At 43.9% G+C, this 11,523-nt stretch overlaps 5 non-coding genes across 5 annotated transcripts; all 5 read left to right on the top strand.

Moving 5' to 3' along the window:
- The first annotated feature begins 1,210 nt into the window (after positions 1 to 1,210).
- Positions 1,211 to 1,282, top strand: trnaq-uug. Its single transcript has one exon. It is a non-coding gene; the product is annotated as a tRNA-Gln (tRNA).
- Positions 1,283 to 1,458: 176 nt separating this feature from the next.
- On the top strand, positions 1,459 to 1,530 carry trnaq-cug. The gene has a single exon. It is a non-coding gene; the product is annotated as a tRNA-Gln (tRNA).
- A 175-nt stretch (positions 1,531 to 1,705) lies between these two features.
- Positions 1,706 to 1,777, top strand: trnaq-uug. The gene has a single exon. It is a non-coding gene; the product is annotated as a tRNA-Gln (tRNA).
- Positions 1,778 to 1,953: 176 nt separating this feature from the next.
- Positions 1,954 to 2,025, top strand: trnaq-cug. The gene has a single exon. It is a non-coding gene; the product is annotated as a tRNA-Gln (tRNA).
- Positions 2,026 to 2,200: 175 nt separating this feature from the next.
- trnaq-uug lies at positions 2,201 to 2,272 on the top strand. Its single transcript has one exon. It is a non-coding gene; the product is annotated as a tRNA-Gln (tRNA).
- The last annotated feature ends 9,251 nt before the right edge of the window (positions 2,273 to 11,523 follow it).

The raw sequence follows: 11,523 nt of genomic DNA, 5'->3' as shown, positions 1-11,523 counted from the left end.
CAGTGGAGAGAAGCTAACACAGGAGTGATGTGTTCTCTTCTGCTAGTTCCTGCTAACAATCTTGCTGCTGCATTTTGGACAAGCTGAAGACTTTTTAAAGATGCTCATTTTGTGGCTTGAATGAAAACAAATATAAAAATAAACAAAAAAAATTTTCTTAACATGCGAAATTATTTTTTCTATGTTTGATAGCATTTCCTTTCAAAATAAAAGACACTTGGAGACCAGACCAGATCATCCCAGTGCAGCACTGGACAGCATAAGATAATTTATGCTTTGAGCTAAGAAAGGAGGGTGGTGCAGTGGTTAACACTCTTTCCTCACAGCAAGAAGGCCGTGGTGCAAATTCCAGCTGTTCCTAATTGTGTATGTATTCACGATTGCTTCCTGCGTCAATGTGTAAAAGTTTTGTGGTTGTAATTTTTTTTTGCAATTTGGTAAAGTTTTAATTTGCTGCTGAAAGCTATGGTTCTATGGTGTAATAGTTAGCACTCTAGACTTTGAATCCAGTGATCGGAGTTCAAATCTCAGTAAAACATATAAAATCTTTGAAGCAAGGTAAGAGAGAAATGCATTTAGAAACTTGGGGTGAACATAATCTGAGTATTTTTGCAATCTAAAAGGTTTGTCTTGGCCAGATGTTTTGTTCTTCAAATTGGGATAGCTTGTCTAACATAAAATATAGAATTGTTTTTTGTATTCAGCTCTACTACTCATGGTTCTATGGTGTAATGGTTAGCACTCTGGACTCTGAATCCAGTGATCTGAGTTTAAATCTCAGTAGAACCTATAAAATCTTTGAAGCAAGGTAAGAGAGAAATGCATTTAGAAACTTGGGGTAAAAATGATCTGAGTATTTTTGCAATCCAAAAAGGTTTGTCTAGGCCAGATTTTTTTTCAAATTGGGATGGTTTGACTAACATAAAATATAGAATATTTTTTTATTCTCGTGTACTGCTCATGGTTCTATGGTGTTATGGTTAGCACTCTGGACTCTGAATCCAGTGATCTGAGTTCAAATCTCAGTAGAACCTATAAAATCTTTGAAGCAAGGTAAGAGAGAAAAGCATTTAGAAACTTGGGGTAAACAGAATCTGAGTATTTTTGCAATCTAAAGAGGTTTCTCTTGGCCAGATTTTTTTTTTCAAATTGGGATAGCTTGTCTAACATTTAATATAGAATATTTTTTTTATTCTGCTGTACTGCTCATGGTTCTATGGTGTAATGGTTAGCACTCTGGACTTTGAATCCAGTGATCTGAGTTCAAATCTCAGTAGAACCTATAAAATCTTTGAAGCAAGGTAAGAGAGAAATGCATTTAGAAACTTGGGGTTAACATACTCTGAGTATTTTTGCAATCTAAAAAGGTTTGTCTTGGCCAGATTTTTTTTTTAAAATTGGGATAGCTTGTCTAACATTTAATATAGAATATTTTTTTTATTCTGCTGTACTGCTCATGGTTCTATGGTGTAATGGTTAGCACTCTGGACTCTGAATCCAGTGATCTGAGTTCAAATCTCAGTAGAACCTATAAAATCTTTGAAGCAAGGTAAGAGAGAAATGCATTTAGAAACTTGGGGTTAACATACTCTGAGTATCTTTGCGACCTAAAAATGTTTGTATAGGGCAGGTTTTTCAAAAAATTGGGATAGTTTTTCTAACATAAAATATAGAATTGTTTTTTGTATTCAGCACTACTACTCATGGTTCTATGGTGTAATGGTTAGCACTCTGGACTTTGAATCCAGTGATCTGAGTTCAAATCTCCGTAGAACCTATAAAATCTTTGAAGCAAGGTAAGAGAGAAATGCATTTAGAAACTTGGGGTAAACATATTCTGAGTATTTTTGCAATCTAAAAAGGTTTGTCCTGGCCAGATTTTTTTTTTAAAATTGGGATAGCTTGTCTGACATTTAATATAGAATATTTTTTTTACTCTGCTGTACTGCTCATGGTTCTATGGTGTAATGGTTAGCACTCTGGACTCTGAATCCAGTGATCTGAGTTCAAATCTCAGTAGAACCTATAAAATCTTTGAAGCAAGGTAAGAGAGAAATGCATTAAGAAACTTGGAGCTAACATACTCTGAATATCTTTGCGACCTGAAAATGTTTGTATAGGGCAGGTTTTTCAAAAATTTGGGATAGTTTTTCTAACATAAAATATAGAATTGTTTTTTGTATTCAGCACTACTACTCATGGTTCTATGGTGTAATGGTTAGCACTCTGGACTTTGAATCCAGTGATCTGAGTTCAAATCTCAGTAGAACCTACAAAATCTTTGAAGCAAGGTAAGAGAGAAATGCATTTAGAAACTTGGGGTTAACATAATCTGAGTATTTTTGCAATCTAAAAAGGTTTGTCTTGGCCAGATTTTTTTTTTCAAATTGGGATAGCTTGTCTAACATTTAATATAGAATATTTTTTTTATTCTGCTGTGCTGCTCATGGTTCTATGGTGTAATGATTAGCACTCTGGACTCTGAATCCAGTGATCTGAGTTCAAATCTCAGTAGAACCTATAAAATCTTTGAAGCAAGGTAAGAGAGAAATGCATTTAGAAACTTGGGGTTAACATAATCTGAGTATTTTTGCAATCTAAAAAGGTTTGTCTTGGCCAGATTTTTATTTTCAAATTGGGATAGCTTGTCTAACATAAAATATAGAATTGTTTTTTCATTCTGCTCTAGTGCTCATGGTTCTATGGTGTAATGGTTAGCACTCTGGACTCTGAATCCAGTGATCTGAGTGCAATTCTCAGTAGAACCTATCAAATCATTGAAGCAAGGTAAGAGATAAAAACATTTGGCAACTCAAGGTTAACATAATTGGAATATCTTTGCAATCTGAAAATATTTGTTTTGGGCAGCTTGTATGTATTCTATGATAGTGTGTGTAACATGAAATATATAATTGTTTTTTTTTATACTGATCGTTGAATTCTGGCAGTGGCGGGCCGTCAGGGCCTGCAAGGCCTTCTCTGCTGGCCTAAAAATATCTGAATCACAGACTGATATTAATTATTATTTATTTCCGTGAATACGTATTCTATAATTCCAAATGCTCTGTCTTCGTCCTTTCATTGCTGTCTCCCTGGTTGCGCTGCTTCCAGACGTGTATTTTCCTATTTAAGCATTAACCAATCACATTGCAGCACCATTTGTTGCTAGGGTCAAAGAAATCTGCCCGGAGGCCTTCACAATCAGTTCTGCGGGCCCTGTAGCATAAAATAATTGTCGACCAAACTGTTGCTTCAACCAATCAGATTTGGAGTAGGCGACACCAAGGCCAGCTAGCAGGCGCACGGAAACGTCATCATTTTCACGAGCTTTGATTGGATAGCTCGCAGCTCGCTCTGGTTCTGCGTTATGTGACGGACACAGGTGCCGAGGAGCGGCGTGTCAGGTTTGAAGATGTTACCAGTGGAAAGCGTCTCATCGTCTGATTTTTGGTGGAAAATGAATGTCTGGGTAAAGTTGTGGCACAGTTTTGTCTGGCACGGGTAAAGGAGTTCCGTGACTCCGTTGAGCGGGAGTGAAGCTGAAATCTACGAAGCTCCTGAACGCACCACGGGCGCGTGCAGCGCAAAATTCGCGCGCACTACCGACAATATTATTTTCCAGACACGGACCTTGATCGATCACAAAAACTGATGTTTGTCTCCCTCCTGGACCACAAGTGGCTTCAGGAATACCAGAACATTTCCCGCATGCAGCCTTTTCCAGCTTATCACAGCCACGGAACACTTTCCATCTGCGAAACGCACGGATTCTGCACGACAGAGTGATTGAAATCTTCTTGAGGATAGAAAGGATGGATTTTGTGTTTAAATAATCTGGATTTTTGGTGAGTAAAATTTTGCTATCTCCCTACATAATATTGAAATTTTATCAGGTTATTTTTTATGCTTTTGGTGTGTGTGTGGCAGTTGTACCTGCAGTAGAAGTTTTATTGCCATAAAATAGTTAATGAGGGTTGGATTGATTCAGATGGAGCACTACTGAAGGCCTAGGTGTGAAATGCACGGCCCGCCACTGAATTCTGGTATAGTGTGATGGTTAGCACTCTCAATCCAGTGATCTGAGTTCAAATCTCAGTGGAACCTTGAATTTGGGTCAGGTCAAATTGCTTGATAAACTTGTCTATTTATCGTGAAATCTACTTGAGTTGTTATAAGAATTTGGCAAATTGGAAAGTTTTGTTTTTTATAATTTTTTTTGCAATTTTTTAAAGTTTTAATTTCCAACTGGAAGTTATGGTTGTGTGGTGTAATGGTTAGCACTCTGGACTCTGAATCCAGTGATCTGAGTTCAAATCTCAGAAGTACCTTGCTTTTGGTTCAGTTAAAATTTCTCCCAAAACTTGTCTGGATATCTAATAAAACTGTCATAAAAAAAATTGTATTCTTAAGAGTTTTGCTGTTGGCATTTCCCCATATTGCTATTTTGCCATTTATTTCCCCTGTTTATTATTAAAAAAAGTTTAATCTACCTTAATTGAATTTTTGGGGGATGAAAAAAAAAAAACACATCAGCCCACAGTGGGATTTGAACCGGCAACCTCTTGGTTGTTAGACCAAAGCTCTAACCACTAGGCCAGTGGGGTCAGAGTTCCTTTTAACACTGACAGGGTACGTGGTGAAAACCTTTGGGGAGTGTTGGAGGTTTACAAGGTACCCAAACCCTAAGTCAACTCTTTTTGGCTCTTTACATCTACAAATGAGACTTTAAAGGTACTGCCTTTTTGGTTTTTGACTCATTCAAATGAACAATATGTAGACCCAGTATATGCTAGATTGCGCAACAGTCAATCATAGATCTCAGTCTGGCTCCACAAGCCCCGCCCCTTTTGGGCATTTTTCAAATATGGACTGAGAATGGAATAGGCCTCCAACTGCACTATTTAATTACTCTTTAGAAATACCAAAATCAAAACAAACAGCTCCCCATATTGCTATTTTGCCATTGATTTCCCCTGTTTATTATTAAAAAAAGTTTAATCTACCTTAATTGAATTTTTGGGGGATGAAAAAAAAAACCACATCAGCCCACAGTGGGATTTGAACCGGCAACCTCTTGGTTGTTAGACCAAAGCTCTAACCACTAGGCCAGTGGGGTGGAAAGCATTTATGTCGACAGAGTTCCTTTTAACACTGACAGGCTACGTGGTGAAAACCTTTGGGGAGTGTTGGAGGTTTACAAGGTACCCAAACCCTAAGTCAACTCTTTTTGGCTCTTTACATCTACAAATGACACTTTAAAGGTACTGCCTTTTTGGTTTTTGAATCATTCAAATGAACAATATGTAGACCCAGTATATGCTACATTGCGCAACACCCAATCATAGATCTAAGCTACACCTCTGCTGCTCAGTCTGGCTCCACAAGCCCCGCCCCCTTTTTGGCATTTTTCAAATATGGACTGAGAATGGAATAGGCCTCCAACTGCACTATTTAATTACTCTTTAGAAATACCAAAATCAAAACAAACAGCCCCCCATATTGCTATTTTGCCATTTATTTCCCCTGTTTATTAAAAAAAAGTTTAATCTACCTTTATTGAATTTTTGGGGGATTAAGAGAAAGAAAAATAATTTATTATACACAAAAAGTATTCCGGGGCTGCACGGTGGCGCAGTGGTTAGCGCTCTTGCCTCACAGCGAGAAGGCCCCGGTTCAAATCCCGGCTGGGGGATTTGGGACCTTTCTGTGTGGAGTTTGCATGTTCTCCCCGTGCATGCGTGGGTTTTCACCGGGGACTCCGGCTTCCTCCCACCGTCCAAAAACATGCCTCATAGGTTAATTGGTGACTCTAAATTGCCCCTAGGTGTGAATGTGTGAGTGAATGTGTGTGATTGAGGCCCTGCGACAGACTGGCGACCTGTCCAGGGTGTACCCCGCCTTCGCCCATCAGTAGCCAGGATAGGCTCCGGCACCCCGCGACCCCGAAAGGGAAGAAGCGGTCAAGAAGATGGACAAAAAGTATTCCAGAGAATTTACATTGATAAACAACTTGTGAGCACACTTGTGAGTTTGTATGAACAGTGTTTAGCTAGAGTTTCTATTTGTTGCTTTTTTTTCTTTAGCAATTTTTGCACACAAATGGAGATCCTTTCCTGCATTTCCGACAGGTGTACTTGTGGCATATGGCACATTTCTCGGTACTGCAATTTCTCTTACAACTCTGTTGCACTTGGCAAGTTGTTTTTCCTTCAGAAACTCTTCTCATTTCACGTAGTGCCTCTTTTCTTTCTTTCCCCTTTGCAACTTCCTGCATGTGTCTATTTCTTAGCTCAATTGCAAGCTTATGCTGGAACTTTCTTCTTGACTCTTTCGATCCTGTACATGCCTTGTACAGTACATGTGCATTAGAAGCAGCAATGTCTAGGATATTGTAGAAAACAGCTACAGGCCATCTCCGTGTTCCTGTGCGCACAGTGTAAGCACGTAGTTTCTGATCCAGCACATCAACACCACATTTCAGGTAGTTGTAGTCTGTGACGACATTTGGTTTTTGCCGCAAATCTGCTTCGACCTCTACTTTTGTATGCAGCGTGCTGAGAAGACACACATTTTTCTTCTTTTTAGCTGCATAAATTGTTAGCAGGGCACTGCCAGAAGTGAACAACTGTGTTGAAAACTCTTCCCGTTCTTTGGTGTTTTTAGCCTGTTCTGGAACTTCCCGCCGAATTTTGTTGACGGTGCCAAGGAGAGTTGTGTTGTGTTGGAGAAGCCTGTTTGCCAAAGACAACGATGTGAAAAATTTGTCCATAGTGACAGTCCTGCCCCTGTCCAAAAAGGGTTCCATAAGCCTTGTCACAACATTGTCTGCAAGTTGCTTTCCAATGTCACGGTTGGGGTCTTTTCCTAAAAACGGAATGGCATTGCACATGTATTTAGTGTTCAAGTCTGCTGCAATCCAAAACTTTATCCCAAACTTGTCCGGTTTAGATGCAATGTATTGCAAAAAAGGACATCGGAACTTTGTTGGAAATAGCTGTTCATCAACTGTTATGTGATTCCCTGGGTCGTATGATTGCACACAGTTCTGAACAAAGCATCCCCAAATGTCTGACATTGCTGCAAATTTGTCTGCCTGCAGGCGTTCCAAACAAGTGTCCTTTATGTCAAAGCGTAAATAGCGCATCAGCTCTTTATATCGGTCTCTGGACATTGTGGACATGATTTCTGGAATGCCAAAGTACTTTGACCAAGAGTCGCACATTGCACCGGTTCTGCCAGCCGCTCCTCTGAACAACAAAACGGCAACAAATGCCATCAGCTCGTAGACACTTGTGCTACAGTCAGGGTTTGTTTTGCGGGCTTTGTGTTCTGTGCAGTCTCTGATGGTCATGAACATACTGATGGTAAATAGACAGAGGAAGCTTTGCAAATGACTGGTCACTTTCCGTCTTGCAATCTCTGTTGGTCCTCTTTGCTAAGTGATGTCTGAGTTGGCTGAATACTGTTGAAGTCCTCAATTTTTCACCGGACCCAAACAGTGCCATCTTTAGCTGTCTCACAAAGTTCTGTCTAAAAATAACATGAAATAAGATTAGACCTCTATTCCCCAAAACAGAGAATTGATTTGGATTTAGGAGCATTTATAGATTAAACCAAGAACAGAAACACATGAATGCAGACAATGCTACAATATATATGAGCAAAATGTAAAAACCTTAGAGTTCTTGCTCGTATCCTTGCTTTTCTGGACCTTCTCTTCTCTTTTCTGGAATTTTTGATCAGTACGCTTGCGCTTCTGGGATGAGAAAGACTTTTATCGCACATCTGCATTTCCTGCAGTCTTTGTCTGGGACATTGTGATTGCCTTTCTTGAATTTGGAAGAGTTTCCTTGTACAGAAGAGGGCTTGCCCACTTTGTCCTCTTCCTCAACAAGTCTTTTAGTCTGCTTACGTGTACGTAAGCTGGACTGGACGGGCTGTTCCGGCTGCGTATCCATTGATACTGGAATATCCTCGTCAGAGGAATCAGAAGGGACGAACTCTGATTCCTCAACAAAAGAATCTTCATCACTATCCCCAGAGTCTACATCAGGGAGTTCTTGAAGAAGAGCTAAGACTTCCACAGCAGTGAGTTTCTTGACTGTCCGTCTCGCTGCCATTTGGATGTTTATCTTCTTGAGTTAAAGATGTGTCTACTTTTATAAGTCAAAATGTCACACATACGCCCACATACATCAGGTAACTCCACACAACCTGTTTGCTCTGGTGGAATGTTAGTTCAAATGCACATTAGGTAATGCATGCTGCATTAACATTTACATGGGGAAGTGAATAGCTAATTAATGAGCCATTCTGCCACACAGATGGTTCTTGGGCTAGATGGGGGGGGGGAATCTTGCCAGCGCAAATTTGGGCAATCTAGGCATTAATTTCAGATTGATGGGAGGAACATTTTTACCAAAAGCATTGGTCACTTCATATAAACAGTTTGCCTCTTAGAAAAGTATGGAACAATGCATTTTCTAATTGCCAATGCATAAGAGCTGTTCCAGCAAATGCACATTCGACAAAAGTGGTGCGCTGTCTTGTGGGGTCCAGATGGTCCAGATGGGTCCGGACCTGCTGCCGTCGAGGCCGGCCACGGGCCCGCGGTGCCGGTGCTGAGGGATTGCGTTGGTGGAAGTCAGCAACAAGGGAAGGGTCAAGGATGTCGTCCCGGTCCACCCAAGACTGCTCTTCTGGACCATACCCCTCCCAGTCCAGTAGGTACTGCAGGCGCCCACCCCGGCGTCAGGAATCCACCACTTCTCTGACCCAGTATGCTTCCTCGCCATCCACAATCAAGGGGGTGGCTGTAACATCCGAACCCTCCGCTTGAGGCTCCTCAATGTCAGGACCTCTAGCTGGCATCAAAAGAGAGACATGGAACGTGGGGGAGATACAATATTGTGACGGCAACTGAAGACGGAAAGACACGGGGTTAACCTGCTTGATGATCTGGAATGGCCCCACATATCTCGGAGTCAGCTTCTTGCAGAGCAGACGCAGATCCCGGGTTGAGACCCAGACCCACTGACCAGGAGAGAAGTTGGGACCCTCTCTGCAGTGTTTGTCTGCTTGTTCTTGGGTGCGGCAGACAGCGTGCTGGAGCTGGACATGGGCCGCCTCCCACGTCTCCTCACTGCGGCGGAACCAGTCATCTACAGCCGGCAGCTCTGAAGGACCCCCCGCCCAGGGGAAGAATGGCGGCTGGAAGCCAAGAATGCACTGGAACGGAGAGAGCCCAGTGGCAGTCTTTTTGAGGGAGTTCTGGGCATACTCTGCCCAGACCAGGAACCGGCTCCAATCCTCCTGCCGCTGATGACAGTATGTCCTCAGGAAACGGATCACCTCCTGGTTCATACGCTCTGCCTGGCCATTGGACTCTGGTTGATAACTGGACGTGAGGCTGATTGTGATGCCCAGGCCATCGCACATTGCCCTCCAGACTCGGGACGTGAACTGAGGACCCCGGTCAGACACAATGTCCTCAGGAAGTCCATAGAACCGGAAGACATGGTGAAGTAGGTGTTCAGCAGTCTCCAGAGCCGATGGGAGCTTTGGAAGAGGGATCAATCGACATGCCTTGGAGAACCGATCTACAAGGGTTAGAATGACGGTGTTACCCTGAGACTGGAGCAGATCTGTCACAAAGTCCACTGCAATATGCGACCAGGGTCGATGTGGAATAGGCAGTGGCTGCAGGAGACCAGCAGGGCGTTGACGGGATGTCTTAGTTCTCTGGCAGGTGGAACACTGGGTGACATGTTGCGCGACATCCGCCTGTAGGGTAGGCCACCAGAACAGATTGGCAGTTAGAGTCTGTGTGGCTGTAATACCTGGATGGCCAGCGGCAGGCGTGTCGTGGACCAGGTGGAGCACTTGCTGGCGATGTGATGGAGGAACATAGGTGCGTCGGCTGGGCATGACGGAGGAGGATGTTGTCCGTTGACCTGGGTAAGTTCCGTTATGATGTCCCACTGTACTGAAGCCACAATGAGTGTAGGTGGGATGGGTTCTGGGTCAGCAGGAGCATCAGGGGTGATGTCGTGGATTCGAGACAGAGCATCAGCTTTGCCGTTCTTGGAGCCAGGGCGATAGATTATCTGGAACCGGAAACGAGAAAACAGGCGAGGGTTGAGGCGTTTGGCAGTACGGATGTACTCCAGGTTGCGGTGGTCAGTCAAAACAATGAATGGTAGCGAAGCCCCCTCCAGCCAATGCCTCCACTCACCAAATGCCGCCTTCATGGCCAACAGCTCCCGATCCCCCACGTTATAGTTGCACTCAGCTTCCGTGAGCTTCAGAGAATAGTAGGCACAGGGGTATGTCTTGCGTGGCTGACCATGACGTTGGGATAGGATCGCCTCGATGCCGGTATTAGAGGCATCCACTTCCACAATGAACTGGGATGTGGGGTCCGGATGGTGGAGTATGGCAGACTGGGAAAAGCGGAACTTGAGATTCTCAAAGGACTGGGTGGCTGCAGGTGCCCAGTGTAGCTGACGCGGACCACCCTTGAGCAGCGAGGTAAGAACCGCCGGTAGAAGTTGGCGAAACCCAGGAACCTTTGGAGCTCCCACACAGACTTTGGCTGCGGCCACTGGAGCACAGCCTCTACCTTCCCTTGGTCCATGGCCACCCCCTGAGGACTGATAACGTAGCCCAGAAACGAGATTGATGTCTGGTGGAATTCACACTTCTCCTGCTTGGCGTACAACCGGTGGGCGATGAGGCGTTGAAGGACCTGACGGACGTGGGACACATGCTCCTCTAAGGTGTCAGAGTAGACCAGGATGTCATCTATGTAAACAATGACGAACTTGTTAAGCAGGTCCCGGAAGATATCATTGACGAAGGCCTGGAACACAGAGGGAGCATTGCAGAGGCCCAAGGACATAAAGAGGTACTCGTAGTGGCCCGAGGTTGTAGAGAATGCGGTTTTCCATTCGTCACCCGCACGGATCCAAATGAGGTTATACGCAATGCGCAGTTCCAGCTTTGTGAAGAAGCGTGCAGTGCGTAGTTGCTCCAGAGCTGCAGGAACCATGGGCAGGGGGTAACGTCATGCAGGTTGCGATAGTCTATACATGGTCTCAGGCCACCATCTTTCTTCTTAACGAAGAAGAAACCAGCCGAAGCTGGAGACGTGGATGGCCTTATGAAGCCTTTAGCCAACTCTTCCTGGATGTATGCCTGCATGGCAGCTGTCTCAGGCTGAGAAAGCGGGAACACCCGACCTCTGGTTGGCATGGCTCCAGACAGGAGGTCAATGGCACAGTCATAGGACCGATGTGGAGGGAGCTGTGTGGCACGTTGCTTATTGAAGGCCTCCCGCAGGTCCTCATAAAAAACTGGCAATCCCTCCGCTTCCCCTGTCGCGCTGGTCTGAGCGAGGGTGGTGGCTGCGATGGTTGCAAAGTCTGTAGGCCCTCTCATAGGCCGAAAGCAGTGGCGCTGGCAGTGAGTGGATGAGAACGACAGCCTGTGCTCTGACCAGATGATTGTGGGGTCATGCCTCTC

The sequence above is a fragment of the Oryzias melastigma genome, linkage group LG6 (assembly GCF_002922805.2).
Source record: "Oryzias melastigma strain HK-1 linkage group LG6, ASM292280v2, whole genome shotgun sequence".
Lineage (NCBI taxonomy): Eukaryota > Metazoa > Chordata > Actinopteri > Beloniformes > Adrianichthyidae > Oryzias > Oryzias melastigma.
The sequence above is the reverse complement of the archived record's forward strand: the minus strand, read 5'-3'. Positions and strand labels throughout refer to the sequence as shown.